Genomic DNA, 25110 nt, shown 5'->3' on the forward strand with positions numbered 1-25110 from the left:
CTGACACCTTGGCTAGGTGGCAGACGGTAGCCAGAGTCTGCAGGAGACGGAAATATGGCTGCGGAGATCAGAGGTGAACCAGGATAGGGTTGTAGCCTGCCGGTACTGACACCGGAGAACTGACCCGGAAACCGTGTGCACAGAGGGGGTACTTGGACCACCATCACCTTCGTTTATTACAGGACTTTTGTGCTTTATTCGACCATGAGTAACATCCCCGGCCTGGTGGGGTGCGCCGGACCCTGCACTCACCATCCTCAACATAGAGACACTGGGCCCCGGGACATCCATCCCTACCCACGGAGGGGTTAACATTCAGCTACCAGCTGAACATCTCCGGGAGCCCCGCAATGGCAGCGGTGGTGATGCACTTCACCACACACCGTGGGTGGCATCACAAACATTTTACAACCAATTCGTATAAATACGTCCCCCTTTTATTCGGAGTGTCTGCGTGACTGGCACGGGGGCGGCACACCCCAAAACGTGGCGTCACGAACAGGATTCTTACCCATTCACGTACCCGGTGAAAGTGCGCCTTGCTCTGGACTGTCAGCGGTGCTCCGCTGCAACATTTTTGAAAACTGCCATCTTCGCCGCCATTTTGGATGCGAAAACAACAACAACCCAGCGTCTTCATCCCCGACAAAGGGTGCGAAGCTGAAGCCCCGCCCCCTGGGAACAAAGCCGGAAGGTAAACCCTGAGGCCGAAATCAAAACTTGCAAGTCGCATAAGAGGACTGCTGCCGAAAAACTAGGGGGACGGGCGAGAATAGCGGCATGTGATCTGAGGAAATAAGAGGCAGGGACACCAGGACTCTGCCATCTACCATTCCTGGACACCACCTTGAGAGAATAATAATCAAAATTTCCGTATAAATATCACCATTAAATTTCAATAAATATCAAAAATACCTTCAGATAAAAAATTCGTTAGAATTAAATAAATGAAGGGAATGATGGTGCAAATATCATTAAAATTATTAATTTTATTCAACAATTAAAATAAATATTTTACAAATCCATATAAATATTAGGCAGGAAAAAATGTCCTGGACATTTTTTCCTGCCTAATATTTATGGGACATTTTTTCCTGCCTAATATTTATATGGATTTGTAAAATATTTATTTTAATTGTTGAATAAAAATAATAATTTTAATGATATTTGCACCATCATTCCCTTTATTTATTTAATTCTAACGAATTTTTTATCTGAAGGTATTTTTGATATTTCTTGAGAGAATGTCTAACCAGTCCGGCAACCCAAAGATGGAAGGATTTGCCCCCGGGACTTCCAACTGGGTGGAAGCCCAGACAGAACGGATGTGCCAAAGAATCCAGGCACAGGCCAATTTTCTACTAAAAAGATGGACGACCGAGATGCAGGAACTGGCTGCATCTGTCCGGGCCCGCGAAATGGAGATGACCTCTGAGGAGTGGGTAAGCGACACACGCCCCTATGTCCCACCGGAACTGACCCAACAGGCTGAGGAGCTCGGTCTGCCCCCGTCCACCATGCCGCCTCCCTCACTGCCCGTTCCTGTAGCTGGCGCCCCGCTCGGTCCGCTGCCACAAGCCATGGCAGCGGTACCCATTCCACTTGCCTGTGAGGACCCGGCAACGGGGTCCTCGGGCCACGAGCACGCCACCGCTCCGGCACCCATAACAGCCCCGCAAAAGATCAAAGCCCGGAAGACATCCCCTTCGGCCCTGAGCCTGGCCGCACCAGAGATGACATCATCCCCGATCCTGGAGAAGGCAGCGCACTCGATGAAGTCGGCCTTGGCAATCCGCCCGGCCGCAGCAGAGGCAACGCCCAACCGAAAGTCAGCAAAGATGCCGGCCGCTCCCCAATACCCGGTCCTGGCTTAGGCGCAGCCGGGATGCTCCTGCAGGGTGGCAGATCAGGCCGCGAATCAACGGAGCCCTCTTCCACTTCACGTGAGCCTGGTCATAGCCGGCAGTGAGGGCATCCAGATGGTGCAAGCCCCTGAGCAGGAGGCAGCAGGGTGCGGAACCCGTACTCTGTATTGGGAGTGGCAGCGGCAGCAGCTGAAGACGGAGATCACAGCCAGGGAGAAGCAGAAGGCCGAAGTCCTGGACAGGACCATCCAGGAGAAGGATAACCTCCGCCAGGCAGCTTTCCGGGTCGGGGCCTGACGTTCCAAGGGCAGGTCCGGCACATTAACCTCCAGAAGGGATGGAGCTTTATCTATGAGCCGGGCCTGGAGGCAGAGATTTTTGTATCCTGGAGGGATGTGGCCCCTCATTTGCCCACGGGTCACCCGGATCATGACCTGGAGCCAGGAGAGCTGGTCTCCTATACCCAGAACTGCGGAGAGGGGGAGTGGTTTGACCTTGATGTAAAGAAGTGGGGGAAGATGGAAGAAAAGATGTGTCTCCACCCCCCTCCGCCATCTTCAAGTGAAGAAAGTTACTAAGGTAGCGGTTTCCGGCTACCCACAGTTGCATTAACCCCCCATTACAAGTTTTACAGTTCATGGACCATGGCTTTGGACTGGAAAGCCAACCCAAAAACTATTGGGCCTTGTAAATAATTCATGGCAACCTTTCTTGCTCACGACAGCCACTGGAGAGGCAGATTGAAGGAAGGGCCTGTGGTGGAGTCGGCCGAGGCCCAGTCACCACCAAAACCGGTGACAAACCTCCAGGCCAGGGGTCCCAGGACTTGGATACCCGTGGCTAGGAACCTTTTACCCGGCCCGTGTGGGCATCACCCGGACCCGCTCTTGGACTTGGGAAAAGGGGTACGCACCAGTGTTTAGCAGTGGCACCAGGGAAAAGGTTGTTTGGGTGGGAGCAACAAGAAGGTGGCCCGGTCCAACCCGTTCCGTTTAAATGTGCAACGTTTAAGACTTGTACCTCCCGTAAGGGAACAAAATGTAAATATGTTATTAAACTTGTAAATTTGTCTTTTCTACTTTTTCAGTTCCCGTTAAAAATAAATGGTGGTGGTCGGACAGTCCGCGGACGGCCTGTATTCAACCAAAGGGGAATGTAGCGCCCTGGAAAACCAGGTAGTTGAACATGTAAGCCCCCGCATAACACCCATCCCACGAAGGGTTAAATCAGCCGACCTGAAACCCTAGTCACCCGCCTCAGAGAAGAACGCACACACCAGTGGGTGGGATCAGGCGGATAGGGAACGCCCACCTAGGGGTCTGGAGAGCCGGGGTGGGAAATCAGAGCGGATCAGTTAAAGTAGAGTGCAAGTGAGGAGTGAAGTTTGGCAGGTGCCAGGGTCGGAGCTCTGACACCTTGGCTAGGTGGCAGACGGTAGCCAGAGTCTGCAGGAGACAGAAATACCGCTGCGGAGATCCGAGGTGGACCAGGACAGGGTTGTAGCCTGCCGGTACCGACACCGGAGAACCGACCCAGAAACCATGTGCACAGAGGGGGTACTTGGACCCTGAAGCCAGGACTGGCACCGACGGCCTAGCTAATTAACCAATTGAGGGCAGGATTTTAGGTCCTGTCCCAACCTAAGTCCCAAAAAGTAGACAACCACCCACCGAGAGGGATAGGGCAACCGCCAGGGCCCGTAGATCCCAAGGGTCAGCGTCAGACATGCACGGCTCCCAACCAAAAGACCGGGAGCGGATTCCCCACGTTACACACTGCGAAGTCCATCTTAGAGCAACACGAAGGGCAGAGGAGAAAGGCATTGACTACTAGTCCGGGTGTGGGACCTAATACACCCGTCTGTGGCAGCCGGCCACTATCACATTGGTTTACCACAGGACTTGTGTGCTTTATTCGACTGTGAGTAACATCCCCGGCCTGTTAAAACAGGTTCTCTATGGGGCTTTTTTGAGATTTATTGCTGTGTAATGATCTTGATTGTTTGGGTGAACTGTGAATGCAAGCTCTGTAGTGACATTTTTGAGAATTGTTGCTCTGTGGAGGTATGAACTGGAAATACAGTGTCACCCTAGGTATACCAAGCGAACGGCAACAAGGGAGGGAAGGGAAATTCTGTGTCTAGGGAAGGGAGAGATGGTGACCACTGATCCAACCTTCCCTTACCCCTGGTTCCCCTGATCACCAATATTACCTGTGTGGGTATTCTCTGAAAATATGCTTTGTATGCGGCCTTTTTGGGAAGTGTTGCTTTGTGGAGCATTCTACCAATCTTGGTTATATGGGTAAACTGTGAAAAACAGAATATTTGGGGGCCTTTTTGAGAATTGGTCTGTGGGGGATCTCTAACAATCCTGACTGTGTGGGTGAGCTGGGAAAATAGGATTCCATAGGGGCCTTTAGAGAATTGTTGCTCTGTGAGGGAGCATTAACAATCTTGACTGTGTGGCTGAACTTAGAAAACAGACTCTATAGGAGTCTTTTTGAAAATAGTATCTCTGTGGAAGAACTCTAACAATCTTTTGACTGTGTGGGTGAACTAGCAATAAAGTCCCTACATGGACTTTTTGGAATTTTTTTTTACTGTGTGGGAAAAATGAGAATACAGGTTCTGCATGGGCCTTTTGAGAGTTGTTGTTCTGTGAGGTAACTCTTACAATGTTGACTGTGTGAGTAAACTGGGAATACAGGCTCTGTATGGGCATTTTGGATAATTGTTTCTCTGTGGGGAACCTGTAACAATCCTGGCTGTGTGGGTAATCTCTGATAAAAAGGCTCTGTAGGGGCCTTTTTGAAAATTGTTGCTCTGTGGGGGAACATTAACAATCTTGACTGTGTGGGTGAACAAGAGTACAGGCTCTTTAGCTGCCTCTTTGAGAATTGTTTCTCTGGTGGAACGCTAACAATTTTGGCTGCGTTGGTCAACCTTTAAAACAGGATACACATAGGGGCCTTTTGTTAAATTTGTTGCTCTGTGGGGAACTATGCCTATTTTGACTATGTGACCCAGCTAATTTCAGTATTCATTCAGATTAAGGTGACTCTTCTTTCTTCTCAGAATGCACTGTAAATATGGAGATGAGCTTCCTGCGGCTCCAATCTCTGTTTTTCTTATGTCCTCAAAGCAGCAAGTCCCCAGTAATCGCAGCAATCATTCAGCTTAAGGTAGCTCTTTTTCTTCTCAGATTACACTTGAAATTTGCAGATGAGCTTCCTGTGGCTGTAATAACTGGTTTTGTAATGTCCTCAAAATTTCTAGAGAATGCACGGGAAATATATAGATGATCTTCCTGCTTCTCCAGTCCCTGGTTTAGCAATGTTTTTAAGGTAGCAAAACCCGGCTAATCCCAACTTTTCTTTCTTCACAGAATGCACTGGAAATTTGCAGATAAGCTTAATGCAGTTGCAATCAAACAAAAATTAATTCCAGTTTAGCAAAATATGCATGGTAAAAGAAAAAGTGTCAATGGCAATGGACAGGTAATGCAAATGGAAAAAACTTAGATTGAAGCATCTTTCAATAACAATTTGGGAGCTGCAAACATCAGCAGTACCAGTACCATCAGCAATCCATGTAGTATAACTATTACTCACCTGGCCCGCCTCAGGAGTTGGGCCTTGTTTCCTTCATTTAGAACCAACTTCCTTTGTATCAATCCAAGCTGGGTAACTGTGATAACCCAGCAAACACTGCATACATCATCACTCAAGGCCTTTTAAGATAGGCTCAGGTAGCATATGCTGTCTTCTGTATAGAGAGAGTATAGTCAGCAATCATGCGTTTGTCAAGAGTTGCCTAACCTTCCACTTACTGTTAGATCCAGTCAGGTTCCTAATTATCTCCTCATTACTGATGACCTTCATTCATCTTACAGCTTATACTTCCACACTTACCAAGTCTGCTATAATGGTACCAATTCACTTCTGTTAGTTCCATTTTTATATACCTCTTTATTATTACCAGACTGCATATACATATCTGTTATCCCTGTGATTAACTGCATCATTGCTGAAAGATAATAGACTGCAGTTACTTCTCTTTTATCATTGTTAGTAATTGCATGCCTGCTGGAAGATACGCTAATACATATATCTGTCTGCTATCCCTGAGATTAACTGCATCCTTAGGGGTGCTTCACACACAGCGAGCTCACTGCCGAGATCGCTGCTGAGTCACGCTTTTTGTGACGCAGCAGTGACCTCATTAGAGATCTCGCTGTGTGTGACAATGAGCAGCGATCTGGCCCCTGCTGCGAGATCGCTGCTCGTTACACACAGCCCTGGTTCGTTTTCTTCAAAGGCGCTCTCCCACTGTGACACACAGATCGCTGTGTGTGACAGCGAGAGAGCGGCAAATGAAGCGAGCAGGGAGCAGGAGCCGGCGTCTGACAGCTGAGGTAAGCTTGTAACCAAGATAAACATCGGGTAACCAAGGTGGTTACCCGATATTTACCTTAGTTACCAGCCTCTGCAGCTCTCACGCTGCCTGTGCTGCCGGCTCCGGCTCTCTGCATATGTAGCTGCTGTACACATCGGGTTAATTAACCCGATGTGTACAGCAGCTAGGAGAGCAAGGAGCCAGCGCTAAGCAGTGTGCGCGGCTCCCTGCTCTCTGCACATGTAGCTGCATTACACATCGGGTTAATTAACCCGATGTGTACTGTAGCTAGGAGAGCAAGGAGCCAGCGCTCAGTGTGCGCGGCTCCCTGCTCCCTGCACACACAGCTAAGCGGTGTGCACTGGTAACTAATGTAAACATCGGGTAACCATACCCGATGTTTACCTTAGTTACCAGTCTCCGCAGCTTCCAGACGGCGGCTCCGTGCAAGCGCAGCGTCGCTTGCACGTCGCTGCTGGCTGGGGGCTGTTCACGGGTCGCTGGTGAGATCTGCCTGTTTGACAGCTCACCAGCGACCATGTAGCGATGCAGCAGCGATCCTGACCAGGTCAGATCGCTGGTCGGATCGCTGCTGCATCGCTAAGTGTGAAGGTACCCTTACTGGAAGATATCAGATTCCTATGCATCTACTATTCCACTCTGTATCTATACACCTGGCTCTGGTTCATCTGTTGCTACCTAATCTGCCTAGTCTGTCTGCTGTTCTGGTCTTCACTGATTCATGTGCTATCTGGAAAGACCAACTCTGCCTCCATTCTGGGCTATTCTAGCTCAGAGAATCCACCTCACTCAGTGAACCCATAAAATGGAATATAAAATTCAGGTCCCAGTTGACCACCTTTTCCTACAGAAAGCATATTAGCTATGGAATATATAGCATATCACATGTCTGAGTCACAGCAGGATAATGTTACCTCAGACAGTAACACCGCCAGTTTGAGTCATTGTTCTGCACAGTCAGCCTCTTCCAACTCAACCTTAATCTTTTATAATGAACCCTTCACCAATTTTTTTTTATGTTGAACTGGACACAGAATGGCATGGTGGCTGTAGGGCTGAGTAAAACTGATCCTGTTTCCTCACCGTTGCAGAGATATTAGCAATTAAAGTATTTTACCCCTTATGAGTTACCTTTTTTAAGTACAGGTGGGTGTTATCAGACAGTTTTCACTGGGGGTGTGAACTTATTCTCCCAGCATTATGCTGACCACTTGTAAGCAGGCAGCAACACTCAAAATAAATAAAAACATGCCCCCCACAGTAACTTAGTGCAGGGGTCTCAAACTCATCTGAGTGTATGGGCCGCACATAGAAAAAAAATAATTTGAGGGCCGCATTCTTTTCAAGACAAAGGGACATTTTTATGGATGCCATATTTTTTCCTACACACCTTTTAGATCACTGTTTTTGAACTTTTTTCCACTCATTTATTACAACAAATGTGCACTTTTTTTTGTTTAAATATAAAAAAAACCATTTTTGATGGTAAAAAAGTTATTCTTCATTTTGATTTTTTTTTTTACATTTTATCCCCTTTTTGTAAGTAATATAGTTTTGCAATTAGCAACTTATATTAATTTTGGCCAACATCTTGTAGGAATGTTCCCATCCTGGTTCTAATCTTTTAGTAATGTCCCCCATCCTGTTGCACTTCTTGTAGTAATGTGTCCATCCTTATCCCCTTGTAGTAATGTCAGATGAACCATTGACAGCGGTGGCCCCTGCACCAGCCACAATTGTTACTGGGTACATGTGCTTGTGGGCCACAAGAAGCAGCCTGAGGGGCCGACTGCAGCCCGAGGGTCACGTGTTTGAGACCTCTGACAAAGTATAATTCTCAGCGTGCAAAATGTAATAATATAGCTTCAATCTCCTTTTCTAAACTCCTGCATTTGTTTGCTGTAGCTTTACTGCACTACTGCTGGAAGCCCTACACTTCACTGGGTATATAAACGTACAACAGCCTCCAAATAGTAGTAGTTTGTGGTCAGCTTATGAAAAGTCATTGCCTCTTCTTTTACTAAACAGCAAACCTGTTCATGCTCCCAAAAAGGTATGTTTACACAACTTTTGAGAAGTCATTGCTTCTTCATTTTCCAAACAGTAAACCTACTGCTACTTCACTAAAAAGGGGACATTTTTGGACCAATGCATGTCAAAAAGCCACACTTTCTTCGGTGTTTAAACACCTGTGTCATGGGCGGGGAGGAGGGTGTCAGCACACTACGCTCACCCCTTCTGCTCGGGTCCGGCGGTTGCTGCTCAGTGGTGGCTCGAGCTGTGGGCCGGATCCCAGGGGTTCTCGAGCGGCACTCCTCGCCCGTGAGTGAAAGGGGGGTGTTGGGTGTGGGGATAGTTTATTGTACGTGACGCCACCCACGGTTGTGGTGATTTCACCACCGCTGCTCAATATGGGGATCCCGGGGATGGTGATGCGGAGCAGCCAGGTGTTGTGTTGCCCCTCCGTGGGTAGGGGTTGGTGATCCCGGGGCCCGGTGATGAGGTGGGAGATGCAGGGCCTGGTGGGCGCAGGGACGCGGGGGCAGCGCTGTGCCTTGCGAAACTGTGGTACTCACTCAGCCTGAGACGTTGACACAGTTTTACGGTAAACCACACGGCTGGAAAGACGGTTCCCACGGACGGCTGCACTTGCTCTCCCAGTAGGTGACGGTGATGTCGCTTTTCCTTGCACCTTTGTTTCTGTGTTGGTAGCGATGGGTTCCCACCGGTAACCCGCTCCCCGGCTTCAAGCTGGACCGGAGGAGCTCTACTCTTTGCCCGCAGGCGCTGGCCCTGAGAAACTGGTGCCCTGGCGGTGGCGATGTTTCTACTACAATAGTTGGGCTGTTGCCTTCAATCGGGACTTGGTTGTTGGGGGATCTGCGTCCCCTTCACTGATGGATTTGGCAAATTATGGCGACTCCAAGCCTTGCCGGGGTCCGAGAGGCCCCTGCCCTGGTGCTGACTGTCCTTTGGTACACTGCTCCAGACCACCGGGCCACTACCCATCCGCGATCCTTCCAGGAACTTCCAAACGGTCCCCCTCCAGACAGTCACCGCCGTTGCTGACCTTGCTGACCCTGTCCTGCACACAGCTGGACTCACTTCAGGCTTTCTTTCTGTCACCTTTCACCTTCCTTCAACTTCTCCTACTCCTCCTTTACCACTTCCACTTCACTTCCTTTCACTTTCACCTCCTAAACTAAACTGAACTGCCTGGTACTTCCCGCCTCCAGAGCTGTGAACTCCTCGGTGGGCAGAGCCAACCGCCTGGCCCACCCCCTGGTGTGAACATCAGCCTCTGGAGGAAGGCAACAAGGATTTTTGGTTAGCTTTGATGTACCTAACTGGGGTGTAGGGTGTGTTGGTGCAATGACCTGTGACCCCTGGCTTGCCCAGGGCGTCACACCTGCATGGCGGGAATCTGTCCGAAAAGGAATTATTTTTGGATTATTTTTTAGAATAAAAAAGCAAAAAACGTCTATTAGTACAATGGGTTATTAAACAGGATGTTGGTTACCACTTGTTACCGATCCATTTATCCATAGCCATATGTATGTAGGTACTTTTGGTTATTTTAAGGTTGTGTTTTGCATTTAAAAGCTTGAAAAATTGTTCAATACATTCCTAGGAGATCTCAGAATGTTAAGGTTGCTAAAGCAATGTCGTTGCGTGTGACACTTACGTGCAATCGAAAAAGGTCGTAAAATTGTTCAAAATCGTTAATCGTTGACATGCTCCCCTATTTCCAATTATCGTTGCTGCTGCAGGTACGATGTTGTTCGTCATTCCTGCAGCAACACACATCGCTATGTGTGACACCGCAGGAACGAGGAACCTCACCTTACCTGCGGCCGGTGGCAATGAGGAGAGAAGGAGGTGGGCGGAATGTTTGGCGAGCTCATCTCCGCCTCTCCGCTTCTATTGGGCGGCCGCTTAGTGACGTCGCTATGATGCCGAACGAACCGCCCCTTTAGAAAGGAGGCGGTTCGCCGGTCACAGCGACGTCGCTAGGCAGGTAAGTTGTGTGACGGGTCCAAGCGATTTTGTGCGCCACGGGCAGCGATGTGCCCATGAAGCACAAATGATGGGGGCGGGTACGTACGCTAGCGATCTCGCTAGCGAGATCGCAGCGTGTAAAGCGGCCTTTAGTCTCATCTGTTCAGGGCAATTGGAGGCAAATCGCCACATACTGAACTTTTTTGGAAAAATTTGGCAAAGATTGGTGAATTTGAGTGTCAAATGATTTGCTCATCTCTAATACTCAGCCTTAATTATAATAGAATGTATTCTACCTTAATGGAACATCTATTATATTTGTACGAAATGTAAAAGGAAAACACAAAGCAAATATTCTGTCTCATACCAACTGTTTTGCATTTCTGGGTGAATATTTCACACATCTCTGATGAGGTTAATAAGCAGTTCAGATAACATCAGTCAATCTTCTCTGCATCCTATTGCTATTCTGCATTTCTACTCCCCCACCTCTGCCCTCTCATTGCTTTATCTTTCTATAGCAGCACATAGGCAGCGAAAGAATTGTATTTTATTAGATGGACTTATTATAAATAATATAAATAATACATCTTTGAATGGCACTCACAAGAACAATTGATTGAGTTCTGCATTTCTGATTAATTAAAAGGAAAAAAAAATATATTCCCATTTCATAGAAAATCGATGTTCTTTCTTCCTGCTTTCGTATATATACAACCAAAATGCCTGCATATTTTGCCAAGGTGATAATTTGAAGTTAATTAAACTTTTGTTTTTCACATAAATCAATTATATTTTACATTAATCAGCAAGGATATTAGTGAACATTTAGTTGTATACCTATATAAGTGTACATGTCTGTAGCTTGAGCACTAATATAAAGAACTTTGGCGGCTCTTAGTATCCTATTTCATTTTAATGATAGAACAATAGCTTGTTCGGGTTTGACAGGTACATTCAGAGCCTTTTCATCTCTGATACCATGCTAGATACTTACTATGATGAAGCTGTGATGAGATTGCTCATAATCTTCCATAATGTACCACTAACTTATTGCAGTTTTAAATTTTGTTGGTGCCTGTTTTACAAAACACCTGTAATATTGTTGTATGTTGTAGCTAGAGTGACAGCATGTGGATGGGGCTCAGAATCCCTCCACATGCGGCTAATGCCAGTAATAAAAAATCACTGGCATCCATCTGTCTCTGACAACTAGACAGATCTGAGTTCCAGCTGCGGCTATTAACCATTTAGATGCTGCTGTCAGTCTCTGATAGTAAAATATGAAAACGTCACAGCTGTTGTGAGCGCTTACCAACTTCCACTGGTATATCGTGACAGGATCGCGCCACGCTATCGGGTTACTATGTCAGTTGAGAGCCTGCCATCTTGATCCTTCTCTGAAGCTCAGCTACAACAGGTGAAATAAGTATTAAACATGTCACCAATTTTCTAAGTATATGCATAGGTGTTATTGACAAATTTCTCAACAGATATTGAAAACAACCCATTAAATCTACCAAGGCAAAGAAATCAAACCATAGATGTTCACATTTTAGTGATGTGTAATAATGAGAAATTACACAGGGAAAACGTATTGAACACACTTACTAAAATTTATTTAATACTTCGTACAAAAGCCTTTGTTGGTGATTACAGCTTCAAGATGCCTACTGTATGGAGAAATTAGCAGAATGCATTGGTCAGGTCTGATTTTAGCTTAAGGCCATGTGCCCACGAGGAAAGTGTCCTGCAGATATATCTGCAGGACATTCCACAGGAGCTTCCAGAAAACCGCAGCACAACTTTGTCTGAGTTGTGCTGCATTTTTGGTGAGGAAGTTGTTACGGGGGGCTGTCTGATAATAAAACCTAAAGGAATGTCAGACAGTCAGGGTCCACCGTGCAAAGACTCTGCTGCACACTATGGCAGAGGATAAGGGGTATATACGTGTGCCACTGTAAGAAATAATAGCACAAGTGCAGAGTGCAATACCTCTGTTAAACTCACAGAGGAATATAATTAGAAAATAAAGCAATTCCTCCCTTACTTGGAGGGTGTGTGGAATGGTCTCTGTTAAAGATCACAGAGACAAAAGCAGTGAGTGTGAAATGGCACCTACCTAGGTCCGTTCCTCTAGTGGTGCCAGGAGACGGACAGCAGCGTAAGCCGCACAAAGCTCCTACCTGCGTTCGCTCCACTAGTGTGCAAGGACACGAACCACTAGATATGGCACCTGCCTAGGTCCGCTCTTCTAGTGGTGCAAAAGAGACGGACAGCAGCGTAAGCCGCACAAAGCTCCTACCTGCGTTCGCTCCACTAGTGTGCGAGGACACGAACCACTAGATATGGCACCTGCCTAGGTCCGCTCTTCTAGTGGTGCAAAAGAGACGGACAGCAGCATAAGCCGCACAAAGCTCCTACCTCTGTTCGCTCCCCTAGTGTGTGAGGATACGAACAACTGCCAGACGCAGTAAAAGGAACGTTACCCTAGCGGCAACGTCCACCTATGAGTAGAATCACAAGGCCCAGCCGGACCATGTGCCTCAGGCACCTGCCTATGTCCGCTCCACTAAGAGGTAAGGATACAGACTGCAGCCGAAGCTGTAAGGTATAAGAACGCTACCCTGCCGGGCGCGCTCACCTAACATAGACAGAGAGATGCCTAGAGGGACGTGCACAGGGCGTCTACCCTCATGCATGAACCAAGAGGACTGAGCACCGGGCGGCGTGCGTCAGGGTCTTATATAGACTCTGTGCCTCATCCAAGATGGAGGACACCAGAGCCAATCCGCTGCCAGAATGACAGCAATGACGTCATGCTGGCCTATCACCGAGCAAAGCGTCACAAGCACATGACCAGCGACCAATCGGCATAGAAGGTGTCAGAGACATGTGACCACGTGTCACAAGCACATGACCAGTGGCCAATCAGCTTAGAAGGTGTCAGAGACATGTGACCTCGTGTCAGCGATGATATCACCCGCACATGTGCAAAGGCTCCAAGATAGGACTTAGTCTCCAGCGCTTGCACATGTGCAGTAGCAAGAAATCCGGACATAGTCTCCAGAGCCACAGCAACCATAACAGAAGTCCAGCGGAATGTCCTGTGGATATGCTGCGGGCATTCTGAATTGAGGATACAGTACCATGGCTTGGGCACTGCATTCTCAATGCATAACAAGTACTGGAGTAATCGGTGAGTTCATAATTACCTGTATCGCACCGCAACTTGGTTTTCAGAAGGCTTTTGGATGAGTTCTGGCTTTCACATGACCGGAGCTCGGGTGGTCACATGACCGCAGCAGCTCATGCAGGCCCTGACCACCTGTTGCAGCTCACTCATGGCTCTGTCCCGCTCTTCTAAACAGAAGGAAGAGTCTCCAGTGTCTTCAATCTAAGCAGGTAAGTATAGAGATCGTGTGGAACAATCCGCAGGAATAATTGACATGCAGTTCCTAGCGGCTGGGGAAATCGCAGCATTTCCCGCAGGTGCAAATTCCACAGCATTGAAACAGCACTCCCCAAATCCCATAGGATAATATGGGTAGTGCCTGTACTTGCGTAAACCTGCGGATTTGTCTGGAAAATTCAAAAAATCCGCAGGTTTTCCGCAGCAAAATCAGCATGAATTTTGTCTCGTGGGCACAGGGCCTAATCCTCCACACAAACATTCTTCAAATCTTGAAGGCTCTGTGAGCTCTTTCTATTAACTCTGACTTTTAGTTCCCACCATATATTTTCTATCGGATTCAGGTCTGGTGATGATTAGCTGGGCCATTCTAGTAGCTTTACTTTCTTTACCTGAAACCAATTGAAAGTTTCCTTGGATATGTGTTTGGGATCAGTCTTACTGAAATGTCCATTCTCATTTCAACTTCATCAACCAGGGAAGATGGTATCAGATTTTTTTCAAGAATGTCTAGGTATACAAAATTTAGAATTGGTGCAGGAAGGAGGTTGAACTAGATGGACCTAGGTCTTTTTTCAACCTATGTAACTATGTAACTATGTAGGTACATTTGTCCATTTATGCTTTCTTCAACTGTATGAAGTTTGCCAGTGCCATATTCTGAAAAACAATTCCACCTCCAAACTGTTTTGGTGTTTTGGGGGTGAGAAGCAGTGCTTTTTGGCCTCAAAATATGATGTGTGTTATAACATCCAAAGACTTAAATTTTGATCTCATCTAACCAGTAAAAATGAGCAATACTGATCTGCAAAGATTGTAAAATGTTCAAATTTCAGGAACGGACATCAGAACATTTACGGCAAAAGTCGACGATCTTGCCAAGGATAGGTAAATGTTCAGATGGTAAAAACCATCCTCTCCCTGCCCATTACAACAATTTCAAGAATTGGTATGGCTGTGATTGGCCACTGTTAAAAAAAAAGGAAGCAAAATGGTTAAATTAGTACATACCGAGCCTCCCCACAGCTACAGCACTACTTCCAGGTCTGAGTATTATCCCTCATCCATATTCACTGCCCCCACCCTCTGAGAAAGCATCTGTGATTGGTTGGAATCACACACGCTGTCTGTGTCCTTATACTGGTGTAAAGTAAAGAAAAAAAAATGCAGTAGGGTCCTCCCTTGTATTGATACCAGCACAGATAAAGCCACGTCTACAGGTTGTAGCCCCCAGCAGTGTGCTTATCATGGCTGTTTATCAAAATAAGGGGATCCACATGCGGCTTTTGTTTTTTTAATTATTTAAATAAACAGTTTTTAAAAATGGGAGTACGGTTTCCCCCAGTTTTGATATCCAGCCATGATAAAGCCTGACAGCTCGGGGTTATTCGGGCGCCCCAGCCTAAAAGTAGCAGCCCACAGCTGCCCAGGACAGCATCCATTAGATGTGACAACCCCGGAACGTTACCCAGCTCTTCCGGATGGCCCTGGTGTGGTAAAAATTGGGGTAATAAGGGGTTAATCACAGCTCACAGCTGCCACTAAGCCCTAGATTAGTAATGGGTGGCATGTATGAGACCCCCCATTACTAATCTATAAGTTAAAGTAAATAAACACAAACATCGAAACAATCTTTTATTTGAAATAAAATACAAAAAACACCCTCTTTCACCAATATATGAACCCTCAAAACACCCAGGTCTGACGTAATCCACATGAGGTCATACGATTCCAGCTCTGCAACATCTGAACTGACAGTGCGCAGCCATAGAGCATGGCTGCCCGCTATGAGATTTAGGCAGAGAATGAAAGAGCCACGTGATCAGTGGGGATGTCAATCAGGTTAGTTGCGGTCACAGCTGGAAGTTTCCACGGCCCTCAACCTGCGAACGCAAGTAACCTAACCTTAATTGTGTGGCTTACATCGGACCTGGGGGTTTTGGGGTTAATAAATTGGTGAATGAGGGTTTTTTGTTTATATAAAGGATATTTCTGTGTGTTTGCACGTCAATCGGGACGAGTCGGGTAAAGTTTAGGGATTGTCACATTTAATGGATGCGGCAATTCCGGGCAGATGCAGACTGGTTTTTTTTGGCTGGGGGGAACACTAAGCATGATAATACCAACCCCAGGCTGTCAGGTTTTTCTTAGCTGGGTAGCAAAACAGGAGGGAACTGCACACCCATTCTATTAATTATTAATTTATTTAAATAATTAAAAAAAAATCTGCATATGGTTTTTCTTACTTTGATATACAGCCAAGATAAGTGCATGGCTGAGGGCTGCATCCTGTAGCCGGGGCTTTATCTGTGCTGGTATCAATACAGGTGAAGGCCCTATGACATTTTTATTTTGTTATCACCAGTATAAGGAAACAGACAGTGTGTGTGATTCTAAACAATCACAGATACTGTCTGAGAAGATGGGGGCATGGTCTGATGGCAACCAATTAGAGACGCTGGTGGAAGGGAAAAGCAATGAATATGCATGGGAGAAAATTAGGGGACCTCGAAGCAATGCTGCAGCCGTGGGGAGACTCTGTCAGTATGTACTGCATTAACCCTTTTTATTTTCTTTCTTTTAGAGCTCCCCTACACCATTTTACAACACATCACTTTTGCCTCCCATTTAATGGGTTTGGCTAGGAACGACCATTGGATTGGCTAAAATTGCCGATCTCAGGCAGGATCAGTGATCCTGAACTCATCTGACCCTTGGCAGGATCTCTCATCTCTACTAACCAGACTATATTGTCTCACTATTGTTTAAATGTTGTTGAGCAAACTTTAAATGTGCTTGTACACGATTTTTCATCAACAATGGAGTCTTGCATGGTGAGCATGCATACACTCCTCCAAAGTCTTTTGGGGAGCACTTGGTCATGGTCAATTATGGTGAAATTATGTTTTTCCACTACCGGATTTTGGTCCCAATAGTGCTCACTGGAGCCTTCAGTAGTTTAGAAATTAATCAGTAACCAACGCTATCAATATGTTTTGCAACAATAATGTTCCAAAGGTCTTGAGTCAGCTCATTGGTTTAACCCATCATGAGATTTTTTTTGTGTGGCACCATAGTAATGAGACTCCTATTTATAGGCCATCAGTTGAACCAGCTCAATAGCACCTTTAGAATTATATTTACTTAGAAAGTTGGTGATGGTGATATGTTCAATGCTTATTTCACCCACTGTACATGCTGATCTTTAAAGGACACTGTTAGTTTCACTACATATAGGCGATCAAATTCCCACAGGTTCAAATCCCCTAAATGGGGACTTAGTGAGAAAAAGTTTTTCAAAGGAGTTAAAAAAAATTGAATCACCCCCATTTTCAACTATTAGATGTAAAGACATAAAATAAATAACATATTGCCACATTTGTAAAAAACAAAAAAGTCAATTTATTAAAATATAAAATTAAATAACTTACTCAGTAAATGCTGTAATAAAAAAAAGTGCAATCACCATACCTCCTTTAAAAAAAAAAAATAAAAAGCTAACAAAATATCTTATATACCCTAAAAATAGAAAAAAAATATTATGTCAGTTTCCCATCTAAAGTCAAGTGTTCATTCGCTGTCCATTGATGGAAAAGCTAAAATGGTGACACAAAACTTTTTTTTTATTCTTACTAATTTCTGAAATTTTCTTCACACCGTAAATAAAAAAAAATATATATGTAAGTTTGGTATCAACATAATCAGAGTGGTCTGGAGAATCAGATTTTCCAGTTCTTTTTTACTGAACATAAGTAATGCCTTAAAAAGAAAACCCAAAAAACAATGGCAAAATTAAATGTACTTCACCATTTCATCTTACTTGGATTTTTTTTTATTCAGTACATGGTACGGTAAAAAAAAAAGTGTCATTCAAAAGTACAACTCTTCCAGCAAGGAATCCAGCTCTTCATGCAGCGAAATTGAAATAATAAAAAGTTATGTCTTTTTGAGGAAGAAAGGAAAAAAAATTAAAGCACAATAATGAAAAATTGCCCAGTCCTGAAGTGGTTAAATCAACAACACTGGTCAATTTATGCTGTTGTACTATGCGGGTGCGCCTTCATAAAGTCTCATTCACAATGCAGATACAGTAATATGCTACAGATTTTACATTTGGAAAATACATCTAGAAAATCTGGTTATATTTTTGATCTTGGCGGAACATATCTTGTGACTTGCGCCACAAATTTTATATCAATAAAAAGCATTCTTAGACCTCTTTCACACGTCAGTGAAAAACACAGACGTATTTTTACTGATGTGTTAAAAACACCTATATCCCTCCAAGTGCTGTGATTCACGGCACTCGTGGGCTGTCCATGTGCAATTAGTGATATGTTATCTGTGCTCCGTGATTACATATAGACGTATACTTACCTGTCCCCGCTCCTGCTGTCCATGGTGCTGAAGTCTCTGGCTCTGCAGCATAATACCCCTGCTGTCTCTCACCTCTGCAGCTACTTCCAGGTTAGCTCTGGCTGCATAAATGAATATGCATGCCATAATGACCCAACCAGGAAGCGGCAGAGAGTAGAGGTAGAACAGAGCATTGCTGGAGACGGGTGAGTTGAAAATGTTTTTTATTTTTGTGACGCCCTGGCCTATCAGGTCATCACAGGGTATCTGCCCTTCTGCACAGTCTCCACCACCTCCTTGGTTATGGGTCCCTGACCTGGGGTGTTGCCAAGAACAAGCTAATCAAAATCCTAGGAACACTCTGCACGACACCCACCAGACACACCAGTGGCTGGTCTGAAGGGAATAGGGTTGCCCACTGGGGGGTTGGTTAAGTGGAGGTCAGGAGTGTCAGGAGGAGAACAGAAGCAGCTCTCAAAGAGAGGAGGTCGGGAGCTGGGCTCCTTTGTACTACTAGGTGGCAAACGTTGGTATGGGCCTGGTAAGAGCTGGACCCCAATCGCAGGGGATCATGACAGAGGGCACGGACTGTCGAGGAGGACAGCCAGCGGCCTTGTGCCATCACTGGGCAGGGGCCAGGGCATGACGGGGTAGTAGACCCAAGGTCAGGAAGTTGCTTCAGGCGTCTTGACAATGTACCCGACGAGGACGGAGCCTTCAAGATCCGTTCTCCACCCACTCAAAAATCGGGGTACTAGCGCAATGAGGGGGATAGGACTTCCCCACTATATAGTCCAGAAAATCCAAAGCGTGAACCCTGAGAGCAAGCTCATTCAGTTAGCCACACTGGTAAGCGGGACCCGACTTGTTATATGCTATAGGGACCAGTCAGAAGAAAAGGTGCCAGGGAAAAGGTCACAGACTAACAGGCAACACCAACGGGCATGGGATCCAGGCGTGCTCCCTCCCTGCTGCAGCGATATCAAGAACTTTGGTTTACCACAGTTGTCGGTTTCAGCGTTATTGGACTGAGTGAGTACATAAGTGATCCTTACTGTCCCCAACAGCACCTCCCCGCAGCGCTCATCGAGTCCCGGGGCATCCCCCCTACACGTGGAGGGGTTAAACACATGGCTGCCCACACCATCGCTACCGGGTACTCCAACTGCAGTGGTGGTACTCCACCTTACCACACACCGTGGGTGGCATCACAAACTGTCCATACACTCCCCTGTAAATACCCCCCTTTTATTTCGAGTGGCCGCGCGACCCCGACCCCTGGGTCTGGATACCCCTTGAGCCATCTCGGATCCGGATCTGAGCAGCAGCGGCAGGCTGCTGGTTCGGGGGCGGCACATTTTCAATGTATATTTTTTTTCTGGTATGTGTTTTACGGACCACACTATAGTGTGGTCCATAGGACATCAGTGATGCCAGAAAAAAATGGACTTGTCTCCATGCGGCACTCATGGATAGGTGTGCACACTGCATGGAGACACGGTCAGGGAAAAATCACTGATGTGTGAGCAAACCCATTAATTATAATGGGTCTGCGTATGTCCTTGGTAGAGTTGAGCGCGGTTCGTGGTTCGTGGTTCTCCAGTTCGCGGCTCGAGTGATTTTGGGGGCTGTTCTAGATCGAACTAGAACTCGAGCTTTTTGCAAAAGCTCGATAGTTCTAGATACGTTCGAGAACGGTTCTAGCAGCAAAAAAAACAGCTAATTCCTAGCTGGCTTTCCGCTGTAATAGTGTAAGTCACTCTGTGACTCACACTATTATGACATTTCAGTGTATAATGTGTGGGAACAGCGCATTCAGATCACTGCTGTATGTATAATGGCGATCGCCATTTTTTTTTTTTTTTTTTCCTTGTCTCCCTTCCCTAAGCGCGCGCGTGTAGTGGGGAGGGCCAGCATGTCAGCCAATCCCAGACACACACACAGCTAAGTGGACTTTTAGCCAGAGAAGCAACAGCATGTGTGATAGGATGTCCATGTCACATGTCCCTGCATTATACAAACGAGTATCTGCCCGTCCGGACGCCATTATCTCTTCTGCGTCCTTGGTGTCAGACATCACTTGCGCAGCTCCTATCGCCGATACAGCTGTATTACGCTCCATACACAGCGCTGGACAGCTTAGGGATAGCACTTTCTATCAGTCCTTTTAAGGGCTCATACCGGCAGGGTCAGAGCCATAGGTGACAGGTCCTGAAAACAGAGTTTAACAGCTACACAAGATGACAGCGTCTGTGTAGCTAAGGTCAGGGATTTCCTCGCTGCATTTCCCCATTAGGAGGGATAGAAAGGCAGGCTTCCTTTCCTCTACCCAGAGCCCCACAACCCTGGCACTGTACCCTCCTGCCCTTTGCACACTCCAACTCATTGTTACTAAGCCATTATACTAGCAAACACTCAGTGAACTTAATGGCATCCTAAACGTGGCTATTGGACTTCTGTATAGTCCCAGTAGTGCACAGATATTTGCAGCACGTCTGCCTGCATTGCACACTCCAACTCATTATAACTAAGCCATTATACTAGCAAACACTGAGTGAACCTAGTGGCATCCTAAACGTGGCTGTTGGACTTCTGTATAGTCCCAGTAGTGCACAGATATTTACAGCACGTCTGCCTGCATTGCACACTCCAACTCATTATAACTAAGACATTATACTAGCAAACACTGAGTGAACCTAGTGGCATCCTAAACGTGGCTATTGGACTTCTGTATAGTCCCAGTAGTGCACAGATATTTGCAGCACGTCTGCCTGCATTGCACACTCCAACTCATTATAACTAAGCCATTATACTAGCAAACACTGAGTGAACCTAGTGGCATCCTAAACGTGGCTGTTGGACTTCTGTATAGTCCCAGTAGTGCACAGATATTTGCAGCACGTCTGCCTGCATTGCACACTCCAACTCATTATAATTAAGCCATTATACTAGCAAACACTGAGTGAACTTAGTGGCATCCTAAACGTGGCTATTGGACTTCTGTATAGTCCCAGTAGTGCACAGATATTTGCAGCACGTCTGCCTGCATTGCACACTCCAACTCATTATAACTAAGCCATTATACTAGCAAACACTGAGTGAACTTAGTGGCATCCTAAACGTGGCTATTGGACTTCTATATAGTCCCAGTAGTGCACAGATATTTGCAGCACGTCTGCCTGCATTGCACACTCCAACTCATTATAACTAAGCCATTATACTAGCAAACACTGAGTGAATCTAGTGGCATCCTAAACGTGGCTATTGGACTTCTGTATAGTCCCTGTAGTGCAAAGATATTTGCAGCACGTCTGCCTGCATTGCACACTCCAACTCATTATAACTAAGCCATTATACTAGCAAACACTGAGTGAACCTAGTGGCATCCTAAACGTGACTGTTGGACTTCTGTATAGTCCCAGTAGTGCACAGATATTTGCAGCACGTCTGCCTGCATTGCACACTCCAACTCATTATAACTAAGCCATTATACTAGCAAACACTGAGTGAACCTAGTGGCATCCTAAACGTGGCTATTGGACTTCTGTAAAGTCCCAGTAGTGCAAAGATATTTGCAGCACGTCTGCCTGCATTGCACACTCCAACTCATTATAACTAACCCATTATACTAGCAAACACTGAGTGAACCTAGTGGCATCCTAAACGTGGCTATTGGACTTCTCTATAGTCCCAGTAGTGCACAGATATTTGCAGTACGTCTACCTGCATTGCACACTCCAACTCATTATAACTAAGCCATTATACTAGCAAACACTGAGTGAACCTAGTGGCATCCTAAACGTGGCTGTTGGACTTCTGTATAGTCCCAGTAGTGCACAGATATTTGCAGCACGTCTGCTTGCATTGCACACTCCAACTCATTATAACTAAGCCATTATACTAGCAATTTATGCTGCCAGTTTAAGGGCCATAGTTGCATTGTCAGGGATATTTATTCTTTATTATTCTGCTGTTAATAAAGCTAGACCACCGCTGCAATCTACACCACCTCTCAATTTTTACTACCACATTTTCAGTGCACAATCTTGTCGCAATCAACATGAGTGGCAAAATGACAGATGCTGGTGGAAAGGGTAAGAGGCGTGGTGGAAGAGGAAAAAAAGGGTTTGTCCGTGGGGAAGGTGGCAAAGCTCCATTATCATCTGCTGAAGATAGACCATCTACCAGCAAAAGTAAGATGTCTATTACTTACCGTGGACAATCCGATGTGCTCCCTTTTTTACGGACACGAACAACAGGAACAAAGGTAGATGATGGCCAAAAAAGAAAAATGCTTGAATGGATCTCAAGTGGTCCAACAAGTGCCCTCTCAGCCACTTCAAGTACCGCATCCAAAAAACACCAGTCCTCTGAGTTGTCATCCCAATCAAACTTGCTTTCTCCCAGCTCTGAAGTCTCCATCAACCCTGCACAGTATGGTGGAACTGAGATGGCTGACTCTGCAGAGCTGTTCAGTCACACTATAGCCTGGGAATCAGAAGTCTGCTCCCAAGCTACAGTGAGTACAGACCAGGAAATGGTCTGCAGTGATGCCCAGAACCTTTGTGACTCTGATTCAGGCCGTGAGGACCAAGTTTCTGAGCATAATGTTGACCCTTTGTCACAAACTGTAACACCTGTGGTTATAGACAATGAGGAACATACTGATGACGATGAGACGCAGATACCAGATTGGGATGACAACTTAAATATTCGGTCAGGGCAAGAAGAGGCTCGGTCTGAGGGGGAGGGGAGTGCAAACACAACAATTGATGATGAAGTTCTAGATCCCACCTACTGTCAACCCCCAGTCAGGCACTCGAGGAGGTCAACAAAGGCGTGGAGGAGGATGCAACCGACGACGAAGCTACCTTGCGCCTTCCTGGACAGAGTCGGAGCACTGGTAGCACGTCTACAACTGCATCATCAGCCACCACTCTGCCTCTGAGCACTAGTCGGGGGGGCTCAGCAGGTTGCATGCCCTCTAAGCCTTGCCTAGCCTGGTCCTTTTTTGACATAGAAAAAGATCGCCCAAATTATGTGATGTGTAAAATTTGTCGTGATTCTGTTAGTAGAGGTCAAAACCTAAGCAGTTTGACAACTTCTTCCATGAATCGTCACATGAATAAATGTCATAGGTCCCGGTGGGAAGCTCACCGTGCTGCAATGCGGCCTAGCGGAGCGAACCATCCACGGCCTGCCCCTTCCAGTGCATCCGCGCGCTCTTCATCTTCTAGGACTGTGGGGACAGCTGTCACACCTGGTTTTCCACGCACAACTGCCATCACTGTAACCACAACAGGCAGTTTGCTTGGTAGGTCGTCAGTTGGTTTGGAAGGGGAAACAAGTGAGTGTGTACAGCTCTCTCAGACATCGATAGCACCAACATTAGATGAAGGCAACATCATGTCTCTGCCTGCACTTTCCTCACAAACCTGCATTTTTCCAGGGACACCCTGCTCAACACCATCTTCACACAGCAGCCAGATCTCTGTCCCTCAGATGTGGTCAAATAAAAGGCCACTTCCTGCGACCCATGACAAAGCTAAGAGGTTGACTCTATCCCTCTGTAAGCTCTTGGCTACCGAAATGCTGCCTTTCCGCCTAGTGGACACACAGGATTTTAGAGACCTTATGTCTGTCGCTGTGCCCCAGTACTAGATGCCTAGTCGCCACTACTTCTCTAAGAAAGGTGTGCCCGCGCTACACCAGCATGTCGCACACAACATCACCGCTTCCTTGAGATACTCTGTGTGTGAACAGGTGCATTTCACCACCGATACTTGGACCAGTAAGCATGGACAGGGACGTTACATGTCGCTGACTGGGCACTGGGTAACTATGGTGATAGATGGTGAAGGGTCTGCTGCACAAGTCTTGCCATCCCCACGACTTGTGTGTCAATCCTCTGTCTGTCCAAGTTCCGCCACTGCTTCTGCCTCCTCCACCTCATCTGTGTCCTCCACCTCCGCCCCAAGCCTGCCTGGTCAGGCCACCAGCGTTCTCACTGCGCAGAAGGAATCACGCACGCCTCATTACTATGCTGGCAGCAGAGCGCAACGGCATCATGCGGTCTTTAGCTTGACATGTCTTGAGAATAGGAGTCATACAGCTGAGGAGTTGTGGTCAGCTCTGCGGTCCGAGTTTAATAAATGGTTGTCTCCACTCAACCTGCAGCCTGGTAAGGCCGTGTGCGACAATGCTGCAAAGCTGGGTGCGGCCCTTCGCCTGGGCAAGGTGACACACGTGCCTTGTATGGCTCACGTGTTGAACCTTGTTGTCCAGCAATACTTAACACACTATCCCGGCCTAGATGGCCTTCTGACCAGGGCACGAAAACTGTCTGCTCACTTCCGCCGTTCAACCGCCGCAGCTGAGTGACTTGCATCTCTCCAGAAGTCTTTCGGCCTGCCGGTTCATCACCTGAAATGCGATGTGGCGACACGCTGGAATTCGACTCTCCACATGTTACAGCGACTGTGGCAGCACCGCCGAGCCCTGGTGCAATACGTCATGACGTATAGCCTGGGCCAACGAGATGCAGAGGTGGGGCAGATCACCCTGATGGAGTGGTCTCAGATCAAGGACCTATGCACCCTTCTGCACAGTTTCGACATGGCGACGAATATGTTTAGCGCTGACAATGCCATTATCAGCATGACAATTCCAGTCATTTACATGCTGGAGCACACGCTAAACACTATTCGGAGTCAGGGGGTGGGACAACAGGAAGGGGAGGAACTACAGGAGGATTCATATGCGCAAGGGACAACAACATCACCAAGGTCCAGACGTTCATCATCACCAACGCAGCAGGCATGGGACCATGGGGGACAGGGATCAACAAAGGCACATAGTAGCAGGCGAAATGTTGAGGAAGGTGCAGGAGAACATGAAGAAATGGAGGACGAACTGTCCATGGACATGGAAGACTCAGCAGATGAGGAAGACCTTGGTCAAATTTCAATTGAAAGAGGTTGGGGGGAGATGTCAGAGGAAGAAAGAACGGGTAGCACCTCTATGCCACAAACACAGCGTGGACTTGGTCCGCATGGCTGCGC

The sequence above is a fragment of the Anomaloglossus baeobatrachus genome, chromosome 2 (genome assembly GCF_048569485.1).
Source record: "Anomaloglossus baeobatrachus isolate aAnoBae1 chromosome 2, aAnoBae1.hap1, whole genome shotgun sequence".
NCBI classification, from domain to species: Eukaryota; Metazoa; Chordata; class Amphibia; order Anura; family Aromobatidae; genus Anomaloglossus; species Anomaloglossus baeobatrachus.